This window comes from Salvelinus sp. IW2-2015, linkage group LG9, assembly GCF_002910315.2.
Source record: "Salvelinus sp. IW2-2015 linkage group LG9, ASM291031v2, whole genome shotgun sequence".
Lineage (NCBI taxonomy): Eukaryota > Metazoa > Chordata > Actinopteri > Salmoniformes > Salmonidae > Salvelinus > Salvelinus sp. IW2-2015.
The window spans coordinates 11,411,535-11,426,320 of NC_036849.1; the positions used below are offsets into that span (position 1 = coordinate 11,411,535).

Below are 14,786 nucleotides of genomic sequence, written 5' to 3' on the forward strand. Positions count from 1 at the left end.
GCACTGACTACACATCTGTAAGCACTCATATCTATACATTTTAACATCTATATCATTCTGTGAATGCTTCTGAAATAATACAGAAAGCTTCTCTCTGCACTGATTGCATCAGCCGAGCTTCAGTGGCTGCAATCAGAGCTTCAGAATTCTAGTCACAGGGTGCTGAATTATTTCTCACCTGGGCGTCTAGTCTACAGTTAAGTCACTAACCACAGAGTATCACATACACTTTGAAAACCATACAGGCTGAGAGATGGGGAATAACTGTCCGTGCAGATACAAATATACTGTTAAGAAAACAGAGATGACAGAGTGATTCGTTGAAAAGACAAAGGGGCTAAAATAAGAAGGAACAGAGCGAGAACTTATTCAACACTGGATTAAACAAACGCTCAAACTTGACAGAGTGAGTAAATAGGGTACCTAGTCTTCCCAGCCTCTCAGACACATGACAGCAACAAACACTAGGCTGACTGGGAGGTTCGCCGCTGTTCACATTTCAAAGACTTTTCTCTGTAACAAATTCATGTGAAATCATTCATAAACATAAAAATAATATTTTGGGCTGTCTGCCATATTTCATAGCCCAGACCTCATTAAGGATTCTTGCCAAAAGACCTGGGACAAGGACACCCCAGTCGAAAAGAAAGACAAACAAAGAATAAGACTGAAGCAATGTCCGAGACCCCACACTTGATAAATCCCACTGTATGTCCCTCTCAGAGCCGATACACCCAACACAAGGCCTACTAACTCCTCATTCAGTGTGAATGCAACAGCAGGCTGGAAAGAGGCATTCCTGCCACCATGATAACCCCGCCCCCCACTTCTCCTCTCCTTTATTGACTGAGTACAATGACACCTCTAAACTCCCCTACCCCCCCCCCAGCGTCCATTGAGGGGACGCAGTCTAGTGGAACCCTCCCCAGCTGTTCCATTCTCCTCTGCTGAGTGTGCTGTGACGGTCTGAGGGACAGAGTGGGTTGACATGATCATGTCCCTGAGTGGYGGGTGTAGAGGTRTGGGGGGGGGGGGGGGGTCGGTGTGATAAGGGATGGGTTGACTGGGATAGGGTGACTTGATGACCAAGCCCCTATGGGGTACAAGCAGGGCTGGAGCTGATGTTAGTCTAGTGCCTTTACAGAGTACAGTACACCCGTCTCTACAGCCTAGGGCAACCTGGCTGCTGGAAACCAGTCAGTGCCTGCATCGTTGCTTCTATAGTCCAGTGGCAGCAGACCCCTGAAGCTATGAACAGAGGAAGCCAAGTCACCCCTCCATGGGGTGTATGGCCCTGATTATGTTGCTCTAATGTTTGGGCCCAGTGCCACAGAGGACAGGTTGGCAGCAAATGTTGTGTTAAAGTAAAACAGATGCCTATCAAAATACAGTTAACGAACACAGTCAGGGCAGAAATCGCCCATATGGCAATTAAATGCAGACAGACATCGCCCACATGCTTTCCAGCCGAAACAGTTTGTGCATATATTTTGAAGTCATTTTGTGACATTTTGGACTTCGGTAAGGGTTTCTTCAGCTGTTAAGAAAATAAATTGTGCCCCCTAAGGCAAGCCGAAGTCAGTAGCCAGAATTCACACCCCTTCGGCGGTGATTGGTCAACAGTAGGGATTCTTCGACTCGTTTTCATGCACATTCTTTGGAGAAATACTGCATCAAACATCTTGGATGAAAAATTGCGCGACTAAGATCTCCGACAAAAACATCAAAATTAATGACAGAACTCGAGTTCAGATAAATTGGGACTACTTTGAGGAAGTATGTCTCAAAGCACTGGCTACAGCGTCTCAAATTTTTTCAAGCTAAGGTCTTTCAAGGGAGTGTGAGCACACGCGTTCGGATTGGCTAGCCGCCAGCTGAACGGAAGCATGCTGCCGCCTTTAGCAATCTGAGATCAATACTAAAAACAGAAAACCCACCCACACACACTGGCTGCCTGTGGCCTGAAATAACTCAGCCAATCATGCAGTCAATCAGGATGTGGACTGGCTGGATCTAGACTAGAGAGGGTTCGCCACATTAGTCAGATCTGGGGTTCTTCATACATTTCAGATCAGCCAGGGGCTTCATAACTATCTAGATTAGAGAGGGTACGTCACATCTCAGACTGCTCTTGGGGCCTCCTTACTGCGGTCATCACGAATAAATCGGATTAACGTTTTAGAGACACACTGTTGCGCACGGCCCAGTGCTCTGGGGGTCTTGGGTAAATAAACTCAGAAAAAAAAAAGAAACATCCTCTCAATGTCAACTGCATTTATTTTTAGGAAACTTAACGTGTAAAGATTTGTACGGACATAAGATTCAACAACTGAGACAAACCGAACAGACTAACAGAAGCTGTCTCTTATACACATCTAGATGTGTATAAGAGACAGGGGGTGGCCCTAGCCCTCACCCTCTGAGCCAACAGGTCCCAGACGTGCTCAATGGGATTGAGATCCGGGGTCTTCACTGGCCATGGCAGAATACTGACATTACTGTCTTGCAGGAAATCACGCACAGAACGAACAGTATGGCTGGTGGCATTGTCATGTTGGAGGGTCATGTCAGGATGAGCCTGCAGGAAGAGTACAACATGAGGGAGGAGGATGTCTTCCCTGTAACGCACAGCGTTGAGATTGCCTGCAATGACAACAAGCTCAGTCTGATGCTGTGACACACCGCTGGTGAGGATCTACCTTACAACAGTCCTACAAGCCCTCAGTCCAGCCTCCCTCAGCCTATTGCGGACAGTCTGAGCACTGGAGGGATTGTGCGTTCCTGGTTTAACTCGGGCAGTTGTTGTTGCCGCCATCCAGTACCTGTCCCACAGGTGATGTTCGGATGTACCGATCCTGTGCAGGTGTTACACGTGGTCTGCCACTGCGAGGAAGATCAGCTGTCCATCCTGTAGCGCTGTCTTAGGCGTTTCACAGTACGGACATTGCAATTTATTGCCCAGGCCACATCTGCAGTCCTCATGCCTCCTTGCAGCATGCTTAAGACACGTTCACGCAGATGAGCATCTTCTTTTGGCGTTTTTCTAGAGTCAGTAGAAAGGCCTCTTTAGTGTCCTAAGTTTTCATAACTGTGACCTTAATTGCCTACCGTCTGCAATATGTTAGTGTCTTAACAACCGTTCCGCAGGTGCATGTTCATTAATTGTTTATGGTTCACTGAACAAGCATGGGAAACAGTATTTAAACCCTTTACAATTAATATCTGTGAAGTTATTTGGATTTTTATGAATTATCTTTGAAAGACAGGGTCCGGAAAAAGGGACGTTTCTTTTTTTGCTGAGTTCATGTAGACTACTAAGAACCTCATTCACACAGTGACAAAGCTGTCTTTAAAACCAACAAGCCACCACACAGTCGAGAGATTATGGAATCTAGTAGTGCAGAATGTCATATCACCAGAAGATAAGTGGAGTGGAACGCTTCAGTGGTCTCCATGTAGGCTATGAGTCAGTGGTCTCTATGGGCGGCAGGTAGCCTAGCGGTTAAGAGCGTTGGCCAGTAACCGAAAAGGTCGCTGGATTGAATCCCCAAGCCCTTGAGCAAGGCACTTAACCCTAATTGCTCTTGTAAGTCACTCAGGATAAGAGCGTCTGCTAAATGACCTAAGCGTAAATGTAAAAAATAAACATAACATGCTACAATTTCAAAGATTTTACATAGTTACAGTTCATATAAGGTATTCAGGCAATTGAAATGGATTCATTATGCCCTAATCTATGGATTTCACATGACTGGGAATACAGATATGCATCTGTTGGTCACAGATATTTCTTATTTATTTTTTTAAGTAGGGGCGTGGATCAGAAAACCAGTCAGTATCTGGTGTGACCACCATTTGTCTTATGTGAGGCCGGTTGGACGTACTGCCACATTTTCTAAAACAACATTGGAGGCAGCTTATGGTAGAGAAATGAACATTCAATTCCCCAGCAACAGCTTTGGTGGGCATTCCTGCAGTCAGCATGCCAATTGCACACTCCCCCAACACTTCAGACATGTGGCATTGTGTTTATAGTCCCTAGCACAAGGTTTACTCAGCGTATGTGGCAGCGTATGTGATGAGTGTGGAAGTGTGTGTGTGGCGAATGTGTGCCTGTGTGCACGTGTTGTGTGAGAGTTTGTGTTGAAGTGTCAATGTAAGTAGAGTCCAATGTGTGTGCATAGAGTCAAAAAGAGTTAGTGCAACAACAAAAAAAGGTCAATGCAGATAGTCTGCTAAACTATTTAGCAGTCTTATGGCTTGGGAGTAGAAGCTGTTCACGAGCCTTTTGGTCTTCGAGACTTAGCGCTGCGGTACTGTTTGCCGTGCGGTACTAGAGAGATAGTCTATGACATGGGTGGCTGGAAGCTTTGACAACTTTTGGGGCCTTCATCTGACACCGCCTGGTATAGAGATCCTGGACGGCAGGGAATTCGACTCCCGTGATGCACTGGGCCATACGCACTACTAGATGTTGACCGATTATGATTTTAACGCCGATACCGATTATTGGAGGACCAAATACTGATAAAAAAAAATAAAGGCCAATTTTTATATATATATTTGTAATAATGACAATTACAACAATACTGAAAGAACACTTATTTTAACTTAAAATAATACATGAATAAAATCAATTTAGTCTCAAATAAATTATGAAACATGTTCAATTTGTTTAAATAATGTTTTGGAAACAAAGTTTTGGAGAAGAAAGTGTAGCGCAGTGGTCTAGGGCACTGCATCGCAGTGCTAGCTGCACCACCAGAGTCTCTGGGTTCGCGCCCAGGCTGGGCTGGGTTCGCGCCCAGGCTCTGTCACAGCCGGCCGCAACCGGGAGATCCGTGGGGCGACACACAATTGGCATAGCGTCGTCCGGGTTAGGGAGGGTTTGGCCGGTAGGGAGGGTTTGGCCGGTAGGGATATCCTTGTCTCAGTATGTAAAAATGTAATAAAATGTATGCACTCTACTGTAAGTCGCTCTGGATAAGAGCGTCTGCTAAATGACTAAAATGTAAAAATGTAAATGTAAAGTAAAAGTGCAATATGTGCCATGTAAAAAAGCTAACGTTTAAGTTCCATGCTCAGAACATGAGAACATATGAAAGCTGGTGGTTCCTTTAAACCTGAGTCTTCAATATTCCCAGGTAAGACGTTTTAGGTTGTAGTTATTATAGGACTATTCCTCTCTATACTATTTGCCAGCCTAATCTCGGGAGTTGATAGGCTTGAAGTCATAAGCAGCGCAATGCTTGAAGCACAGCGAAGAGCTGCTGGGAAATGCACAAAAGTGCTGTTTGAATGAATGCTTACAGGCCTACTGCTGCATACCACCGCTCAGTCAGACTGTTCTATCAAATCATAGACTTAATTATAATAACACAGAAATACGAGCCTTAGGTCATTAATATGGTCAAATCCGGAAACTATCATTTCGAAAACGAAAAGTTTATTCTTTCAGTGAAATACGGAACCATTTCATATTTTATAACGGGTGGCATCCATAAGTGTAAATATTGCTGTTACATTGCACAACCTTAAATGTTATTTCATAACGTAAAATTCTGGCAAATTAATTATGGTCTTTGTTAGGAAGAAATGGTCTTCACACAGTTCGTAACGAGCCAGGCGGCCCAAACTGCTGCATATACCCCGACTCTGCTTGCACACAACGCAAGTGACACAATTTCCCTAGTTAAAAGAAATTCATGTTAGCAGGCAATATTAACTAAATATGCAGGTTTAAAAATATATACTTGTGTATCGATTTTAAGAAAGGCATTTATGGTTAGGTACACATTGGTGCAACGAATGCTTTTTTCGCAAATGCGCTTGTTAAATCACCTGTTTGGCGAAGTAGGCTGTGATTCAATGATATATTAAATTAACACACACCGCATAGATTATATGCAACGCAGGACACGCACGATAACCTGTTACGGCTAGACGTTTCGCGAGCAGAACGTTGACGACATCCGGTGAAATTGCAGAGCACTAAATAAATTTGAAATATTTAACTTTCATAAAATCACAAGTGCAATATACCAAATTAAACCTTAACTTCTTGTTAATCCAGCCACCATGTCAGATTTCTAAAAGGCTTTATGGCGAAAGCAAACCATGCGATTATCTGATGACAGCACCCCACCATACAAACACATGAAAATCATATTTCAACCAAGCAGGTGCGACAACAAAGTCAGAAATAACGATATAATCCATGCCTTACCTTTGAAGATCTTCTGTTGGCACTCCAATATGTCTCAGAAACATCACAAATGGTCCTTTTGTTCGATAAACTCCTTTTAATATCCCCAAAATGTCAATTTATTTGGCACGTTTGATTCAGAAAAACACCGGTTCCAACTCGCCCAACATGACTACAAATTATCTAATAAGTTACCTGTAAACTTGTTCCAAACAACTTTCCTAATCCATCCTTAGGTATCCTAAAACATAAATAATCTATAAAATTTGAGACGGAATATACTGTGTTCAATAGTGGATAAAATCAACGTGGAGCACGTGACCTGGAGCACGCACCAAACAAAAGAGTACACTTGGCTTGACACTCATTCTGAACAGCCGTACCTCTTCATTTCTCAAAGGAAAAACATCAACCAATTTCTAAAGACTGTTGATATCTAGTGGAAGCCATAGGAACTGCAACCAGGTACCTCAAATCTAGACAATTTTTTTCCCCCCCTGGATGGTTTGCCCTCTGGGTTTCGCATGCCAAATAATTTCTGTTATACTCAGACATACTTTTAACAGTTTTAGAAACTTTAGTGTTTTCTATCCAAATCTACCAATTATATGCATATCCTAGCTTCTGGGCCTGAGTAGCAGGCAGTTTACTTTGGGCACACTTTTCATCCGGACGTGAAAATACTGCCCCCTATCCCAAAGAGGATAAACTAGTAATATCATCAACCATGTGTAGTTAACTAGTGACTATGTTAAGATTGATTGTTTTTTTAGAAGATAAGTTTAACCTTTATAGAGTCACAAACCCGGATCCGGGATCCCCCCCATCAAAAAAGCTGACTAGCATAGCCTAGCCTAAAGCGACAGGGATATCATATAATCAAATGTTCATGAAATCACAAGTCCAAGACACCAAATGAAAGATACAGATCTTGTGAATCCAGCCATCATTTCCGATTTTTTAAATGTTTTACAGGGAAGACAAAATATGTATTTCTATTAGCTAACCACCATAGCAAAAGACACAACTTTTTTTTGTCCACCATTTTTTCCCTGCATCAGTAGCTATCACTAATTCGACTAAATAAAGATATATATAGCCACTAACCAAGAAACAACTTCATAAGATGACAGTCTGATAACATATTTATGGTATAGGATATGTTTTTTTTTTTTTAAATGTGCATTTTTCAGGTATAAATCACAGTTGTACATTGCAGCTGCAATCTGAAATAGCGTTGGAAGCAGCCGGAATAATTACAGAGACCGACATCAATTACCAAAATACTCATCCTAAAACATTTCTGAAAAATACACAGCCTACAGCAATCGAAAGACACAGATCTTGAGAATCCAGACAATATTTCAGATTTTCTAAGTGTTTTACAGCGAAAACACAATATATCGTTATATTAGCATACCACATGAGCTAACATCACCCCAGCATTAAATCAAGGCAAAGGGGGCGATAACGTTATCGCCACCAAAATATATAAATTTTTTCACTAACCTTCTCAGAATTCTTCAGATGACAGTCCTGTAACATCATATTACACAATGCATATAGAGTTTGTTCGAAAATGTGCATATTTAGCCACAAAAATCGTGGTTATACAATGAGAAAAGTAGCTAAACTGGGCAGAAAATGTCAGGCGCCATCTTGGAGAGTGACTTAGTCTAATCATTAAATAATCATAAACTTGACAAAAAAATACAGCGTGGACAGCATTTGAAAGACAAATTAGTTCTTAATGCAATCGCTGAATTACATTTTTAAAATTAACCTTACTGCGCAATACAAGTTGCGCCAAAGCGAAGTTACCCCAAAAAAATTGCAGCTTATGCGTTTAACATTTTTCAACAGAACAACGATTTATCAGCATAAATAGTTCTTACTATTAGCTGAGCTTCCATCAGAATCTTYGGCAATGTGTCCTTTCTCCGGTCTAATCGTCTTTTGGTCGAAAGATGTCCTCTTGTCCTGTCGAAATGGCCACTAACGTTCGGCATGTACAGGGAAAGTGTCCAACTCTTGAAAGTGCGTCACAAAGAAATGCCAGAAAATCGCAATAAACTGATATAAACTGAAATAATTCGGTTCAAAATAACAAGATTATGATGTCTTTAAAGCTTATATCGAATAAAAACATGACCGGAATTATCTAAGGAGCTAAAACCAGAGCTTCCACAACGATACGCAAAGCTCCTCTTTGCGCCCGAGCGAAGATCCAAAAGATTGGCCACCGTGATTCCAATTCAATTTATAACCTTTGGGGACTACGCAGAGAGTCCATTTCAAGTCTCCCTATTCGCTGACACCCAGGGGAAGGCGTATGCAGTGCATCTCAACCAATAGAGGACAGGCAAATTAATACACAGGTCTCAGAACAGCCAGTACAATTCTGAATTCTGACATACACATAGGAAAATTGCTCTAAGTCGAGTTCTGTTTCACCCACAGACATAATTCAAACGGTTTTAGAAACTAGAGTGTTTTCTATCCAATAGTAATAATAATATGCATATTGTACGAGCAAGAATTGAGTACGAGGCAGTTTAATTTGGAGACGAATTTGGACTATGTCGAAATGGCACCCCCCTAGTGGCAAGAAGTTAATGCTAGCTAGCACCTTACCTTGGCTCCTTGCTGCACTCGCATAACAGGTAGTCAGCCTGCCACACAGTCTCCTCGTGGAGTGCAATGTAATCGGCCATAATCGGTGTCCCAAAACGACGATTACCGATTGTTATGAAAACTTGAAATCGGCCCTAATTAAAAGTCGCCATTCCGATTAATCGGTCGACCTCTACGCACTACCCTCTGTAGCGCCTTGCGGTCAGACGCCGAGAAGTTGCCAAACCAAGCGGTGATGCAGCCAGTCAAGATGCTCTCAATGGTGCAGCTGTAGAACTTTGAGGATCAGAGGGCCCATGCCAAATCTTTCCAGCCTCCTGGGGGSGGGGGGGGGGGGGGGGGGCACTGTTGTGCTCTCTTCATGACTGTCTTGGTGTGTTTGGACAATTATAGGTCCTTAGCGATGTGGACACCGAGGAAAGTGAAGCTCTCGACCCGCTCCACTACAGCCCTGTTGATGTGAATGGGGGCGTGTTTGGCCCCCAGTTTCCTGTAGCCCGCGATAAGCTCAGTTGGCTTGCCCACATTGAGGGAGATGTTGTCCTGGCACCACACTGCCAGGTCTAGTTGGTGATCAGGCCCACCATCGTCGTGTCATCAGCAAAGTTGGTGTTGGAGTCGTGCGTGGCCACGCAGTCGTGGGTAAACAGGGAGTACAGGAGGGGACTAAGCACACACCTCTGAGGGGCCTCCGTGTTGAGGGTCAGCGTAAACAAAGGTCAGCCTTTCCTCTGCTGATAAGCCACTGAACCACAGGGCAACCACCACATACAGGTAAACGACACGCCAGCCAAAGGTCAGAATGGCCAAAACACTAGGACTGGGAATGGTGCTCCGCATCTAGGGCACAGGCATCAGTGAGAGAATGTCAAGAGCTCAAAATTAAAGTCAGAGGCTTTGTTTTTGTTTCCCATGGCAGCGGTCTCAGGAGGGGGTTTCCTGCACTGGGGGGTGGGGAGCCACACACATCCAGGCTTCAGAGGTAACAACAAAAGACAGGAAAATACTTGAGGACAGAGAGAGTGAGAGCGAGCAAGAGTGTGCTAGGTAGGAAAAGGAATAGGACGAAAGGAGAGATGAGAGAAGAAAAGAAAGGAGAATGGGAATGCCTGTGGCTCTTGTGCTAGTCTCTAGAGCTTTACAGCTGAATACCATAGCTAACAGTGAACAGTGAAGAAACTGGACACCTCTGGGAAAATAGAAAAGAGGAGAGCCGGGAGGCCAAATCAGAGTACCCCATGCCTCAACCCCAGCCTCAGCAGCAATGCAGTGCAATGGACTCTACACTGCCCAATCTAGACAGACAGACCCAAGCCAAAAACCATCTGCTTAATGCCTTTGCAAGCTAGACTAGGCTGCATTCAAAAGATGTATGCCTGTGCCATGTATAGGTCCATTTGCAGGGTTATAGGAGCACCACACATACCAAACTACACAAAGCACAGGTGATGGATAGAAGGTACTTGAGGCATAATACAGCAGGACCTGAGAGCTGTGTCCTGACTGACAACAGTTCTCCTGTAACACATCTGAGAATGAAGGAGTCATGTTACAGTGAGGTGGGGGTGGGGTGGAGTGCCCTGACTCTCCAGACAATAGCCGGGGTGAGGAGGAGGGAACCAAAAAATGTCACCCCTCCCCCCCGTGTCCCCATTGTCCAGGTTTTGGTAGGACGCTTTATGGTGCAGCGCACAGAGATTGTTATTTGGGAGCTAATCTAATTTGAGGAGAGTATATAAGGGGGGAGTCGGGGGATGCAGACACAGATGATCCCTGTGAGTGAATAGGGGCCCTGCCTGCTGTCTCTGACCTACAGTGTGTATGGGGCTCAATGGGATGAGAGTCATCATAATATCTTCACATCCGTCTCCCATTCCTGGATGAAATTGGGGCACTGCCAGAACAGTCTGGGTGGCTTAAGCAAGCAAATGTGAGACATGCTTTAGGTTTAGACTGAAATCCAGGCTAAGCTGGTATATGTATTAAACCAGTATTAGATCTGGCAGTTATTGTTAATCCTGGTTTGGATGCCACCAGGAGTACCCCATCCCTTGTGACACGCAGAAATAGTCTCACACATTCATTCTACAAACACACACAAAATGGCTGGTCTTTTCACTTGTAAACTGGTGTTTTAAACGTATTATCAATCCTTAAGGTACAAGACTCAAATATTTTATAGCAGCATAGGGTCCAGATGAAAGGTAAGGAAATAATACTTTTTGGTCCAGTTGCCAGGTTGTACTGTATAGTTGGGGGTTGGTGTGGCGGACTGTAACACTGCCTTCTAGGCCATGCTTTCTATAAGCTTGTCAGTTTTGAGCTGTGTTTGGCAAAGCTTTGAAACTGTTTTCAGTTTAACTCAATATCAAATGAATTTCCTGTGTGACGAATACACACACACACAGAGACGATTGGTGCCTTAGATTAGTGGTTCCAAAGCTGTGTCGTGCTCTATACTACCCTCCTACAGCAACATCCTGCTGAGGATTGATCTAACTACAACTTATTTGACTGCAACCCAAATGGCACACTATTCCCTACATAGTGTTTTTCTCAGATGGTGGCTCACACATACAACAGGCTAGTCTGCAACGCTCACCATATCTTATCTAGCCAGGCCTTCTGGGCATGTTTGTGTGATCATAACTTCTTTTCAATGGTCAATTGTGTGATCATATCACATCGTCCAGCCCTTACTGTACTAACATGCACACCCTGAGGGGGTGAGCGGTTGGTAGGGAAGGAGGGAGAGACTTACAACCAGAGAGCTGCATGATCATTCAATGGTAGCTAAAGGGTGTTTGGTTGGTTTGCTATGCGGATTGCCATGGATTAACCTAGATCAAACGTCAGGGTCAATATTGAATCATGGTAAAGTACAAAACAGATCTGTGCAATGGTTGATGGGAACCTGAGGTTAAATGTCAACGACACTGATCGATCTACATTAATATATGGTAATCAGCATACTGCATAGCAAATCAACCAAACTATAATAATGCATCAGAAGACAAGCGACCAGCAACCCTGCTGGCCTGGGGGCAGGAACAGAACACAACCATCCAGCTTGACAAAGTGAGTTTACTCTTTAGCTAACTGCTTTCACACAGAGTTAAGGACAGAACCCAACTGGGACTAATACGATCAGTCGTCTGAAACAAATGGAGAGTAGATTCATTGCGAGCACACACATACATACATACACACGAGGCAGTGATATCTGTGTTAAACAAGAACTGCCTGATTGAGGGGAAATTAGACATTAGCGGTCAGAGTGCCGAGGGGTTAGTGAACCAGGACATGGCCTGGAGTGACTTAGTTAGAAAACAAAACACCAGACAAGGCTAATCTAAAGTGAGAGGCCTAATGCATTACCAAAGCTAACCGTTTCTGTTAGCACGGCCCGGAAATCTTAAAACAGGCCTTCAGGGAGCTGGCGCCTGGAGGGGCTTTACAGTATCAAACACCACCAGCCACCTCCCCCACATTTCTCCCTACTATACATATGTAGGCTACAGGGGAGGCAGATGACCACAGGGCAGGCCAGGCAAAGACAACACATCTGTTCTTGATTCTTGGTCAGGAGGGAAGGGAGGGGTGGTGAACCCCCCCCGCCTCTAGACTCCCACAGCAGGGTTGGAGCAGGACCTGGGAAGACATCTCTCCACCCCTCCACTGGCCATCATTTATTAGATCAGACAGAGACCTCTGTAGAGACCAGGGGAGAGAGATATGAACCCTGCTCCATCAAGCCCTATAGTGTTGACTCTCAACCACATGGATCTGACTCTAAACGTTCAATACAAAGTGAAAAAGTTAACTGAAAATGGCAAAACTTTACACAGGAAACCTTTGAGTTTCCATGTGGCTTGGTGAGTCTACTCATATTGAAGGCGAGTCGCTGGTCTGAACACACACAGCTCTGTTACTCATTAGCCTAGTGTGTGTGTGTAAAAATTAAAACACGAAGCAGACCAAACTCTTTGGTTATTTAAAAACCTGCTGCATGTCAAATAGTGTGTGCTTTCGCTTGGAAAATAAGACTCTGGATGAAAACATGTTTCCAACATTAAGGTAGTTTTCCTAAAGCAGTTAAATCCGCTTCGTGTTGTGTTTCCTTGCCACGGTACTAATGAATAATGCGATACTGGCATCATCTCCCGGCATTGTGTGTGTCCTAGGCTCAGACCTATCTACCTAATGAAAGGGGCCTCCCTGCCAGTGCCATGGGCATGTGCACGTCACAAGGGCTACTGAGTTTCTTCAGTCACACAACTAATTAAGAACACTGCATCAGTGGCACCATCTATGTTTCCTATTGCTTTATCAACTATAACCAACCACTAAGCTCACAAAATCTACTTTCAAACAGAAGAATTAGAGAATGAGGCTCTTTTCAAATTGACTTACTTTAAAACTTGCGAATTTCTCACATCTTGAACGCCACCTCAAATTTGTTGCACCACTTGCAACTGAACACATACATTTGTATAACCTTTTCCCCAAATCGAGAACAAAGAAAGTATATCCAAGAGCAGGTTGGATTTTTCAACTACGGCAGCATTTTGTATAAGCTACCCGGTAACATTGAGTATGGAAACATAGATAAACTATCATGCATAACACAGCGCAGCTATGTGTGAGGAGAATGTAGACATTTTGTTAATCTTGCTACCTAGCTCTGTATAATATGAATGACACCGATACAGTTACTGTACTTTTATATTCGTATTAGAGATGTAAACGTACATTTTTGCTATGCTGAAGTTTGGCCTACTTGATGTTAGCTAACGTTAGCTAGCTAGCAGCTGTGCCATTGGCTATTTGTCTTGCAGCTAAATTAAATGTGGATGATGAGAAAATATTCCATTGAAATGTTGGCACATGCTTGTGAATTGTTGCATTATTGAAGAGTGTAATAGGTTTTTATCACATTAATCAAGAGTTGAATACGGTAGATGCATGAAAGGTTGCTTGCATAACGTTAGCTAGGTGAATAGTTTGCATGCTTAGCTGGCCTACTGGCTAGTGGCTACTGTGACATTTACGGTACATTTTAACTGCGAAACAAGAATGTCCCGGACTGTCTCTCACCTCGTGACATTCATTGCTAATGTGAATTGAACGCTCTTCAATGGGAATAGCCTCTTACATTCAGAGTGTGAAAGTAAAACTGAAAGAGGGATACGAGGCTAACCTCCATACAGTATTTGGGGTGATAACACAACACTGCTTAGTTCGGTGTGAACAACTGAAGCAGGTAACACCATAAACATACAAAGCGGGCACAGATTTGAAACTTTGGACCTGGCGGGGCAGCCAGCGGCAGGGTCGGGAAGTGTCTGAATGGACTGTGGGTGTGTTACAGCCAAAGGCGGCATTTGAATGGAGTGTGTGACGTCTGTAGTTGGGAAACCGAGGAAACAGAGAAGGAATGTGTTGAGAGAGGTCAGCCAGAACAGTTGGGTCACTCTCCACTGTCTCACCGTGTGTGTAGAGGATTTCACCAACTCAATTACAGTGGAATAACAAGGTCGGCATAGTTTCTTCTAAAGCTTTCCACGGGAGGACGAGCGATCATGATTCATAATGAAACACTACTAGCCTACTCCATCTAAAGATAGTGAGGGGAAGCATTCATTTTCCCAGATTACTATAATTACAGGTTGTGAGATGAAACCTACAGTAACCTAGAAAAGATAAGACTACTGTTGGTTTCTGATATAGGCTAATTGTCATTCATGACTGACCTACCTCTACCTTCCAAAAATATTGCAACAGGATTATCATCAGAACATTTAACTAATTAAAACATAGAGGACATCATGTATTAGTAATTGTTTGATAATTGAGATGTCAGTGTAAGGACAGCAGACAAAACAATGAGAGAAACATCCCTCCAGGGATAACCACCACACCCAAGCAGCCAGGTCTAATCCCCAGG

At 43.6% G+C, this 14,786-nt stretch overlaps 1 protein-coding gene across 1 annotated transcript in view; it reads right to left on the reverse strand.

Annotated features, from left to right (window-relative positions):
• Positions 1-14,786, reverse strand: part of ccdc88c (coiled-coil domain containing 88C) — an 86,068-nt gene that overhangs the window by 63,351 nt on the left and 7,931 nt on the right. The window lies entirely within an intron of this gene.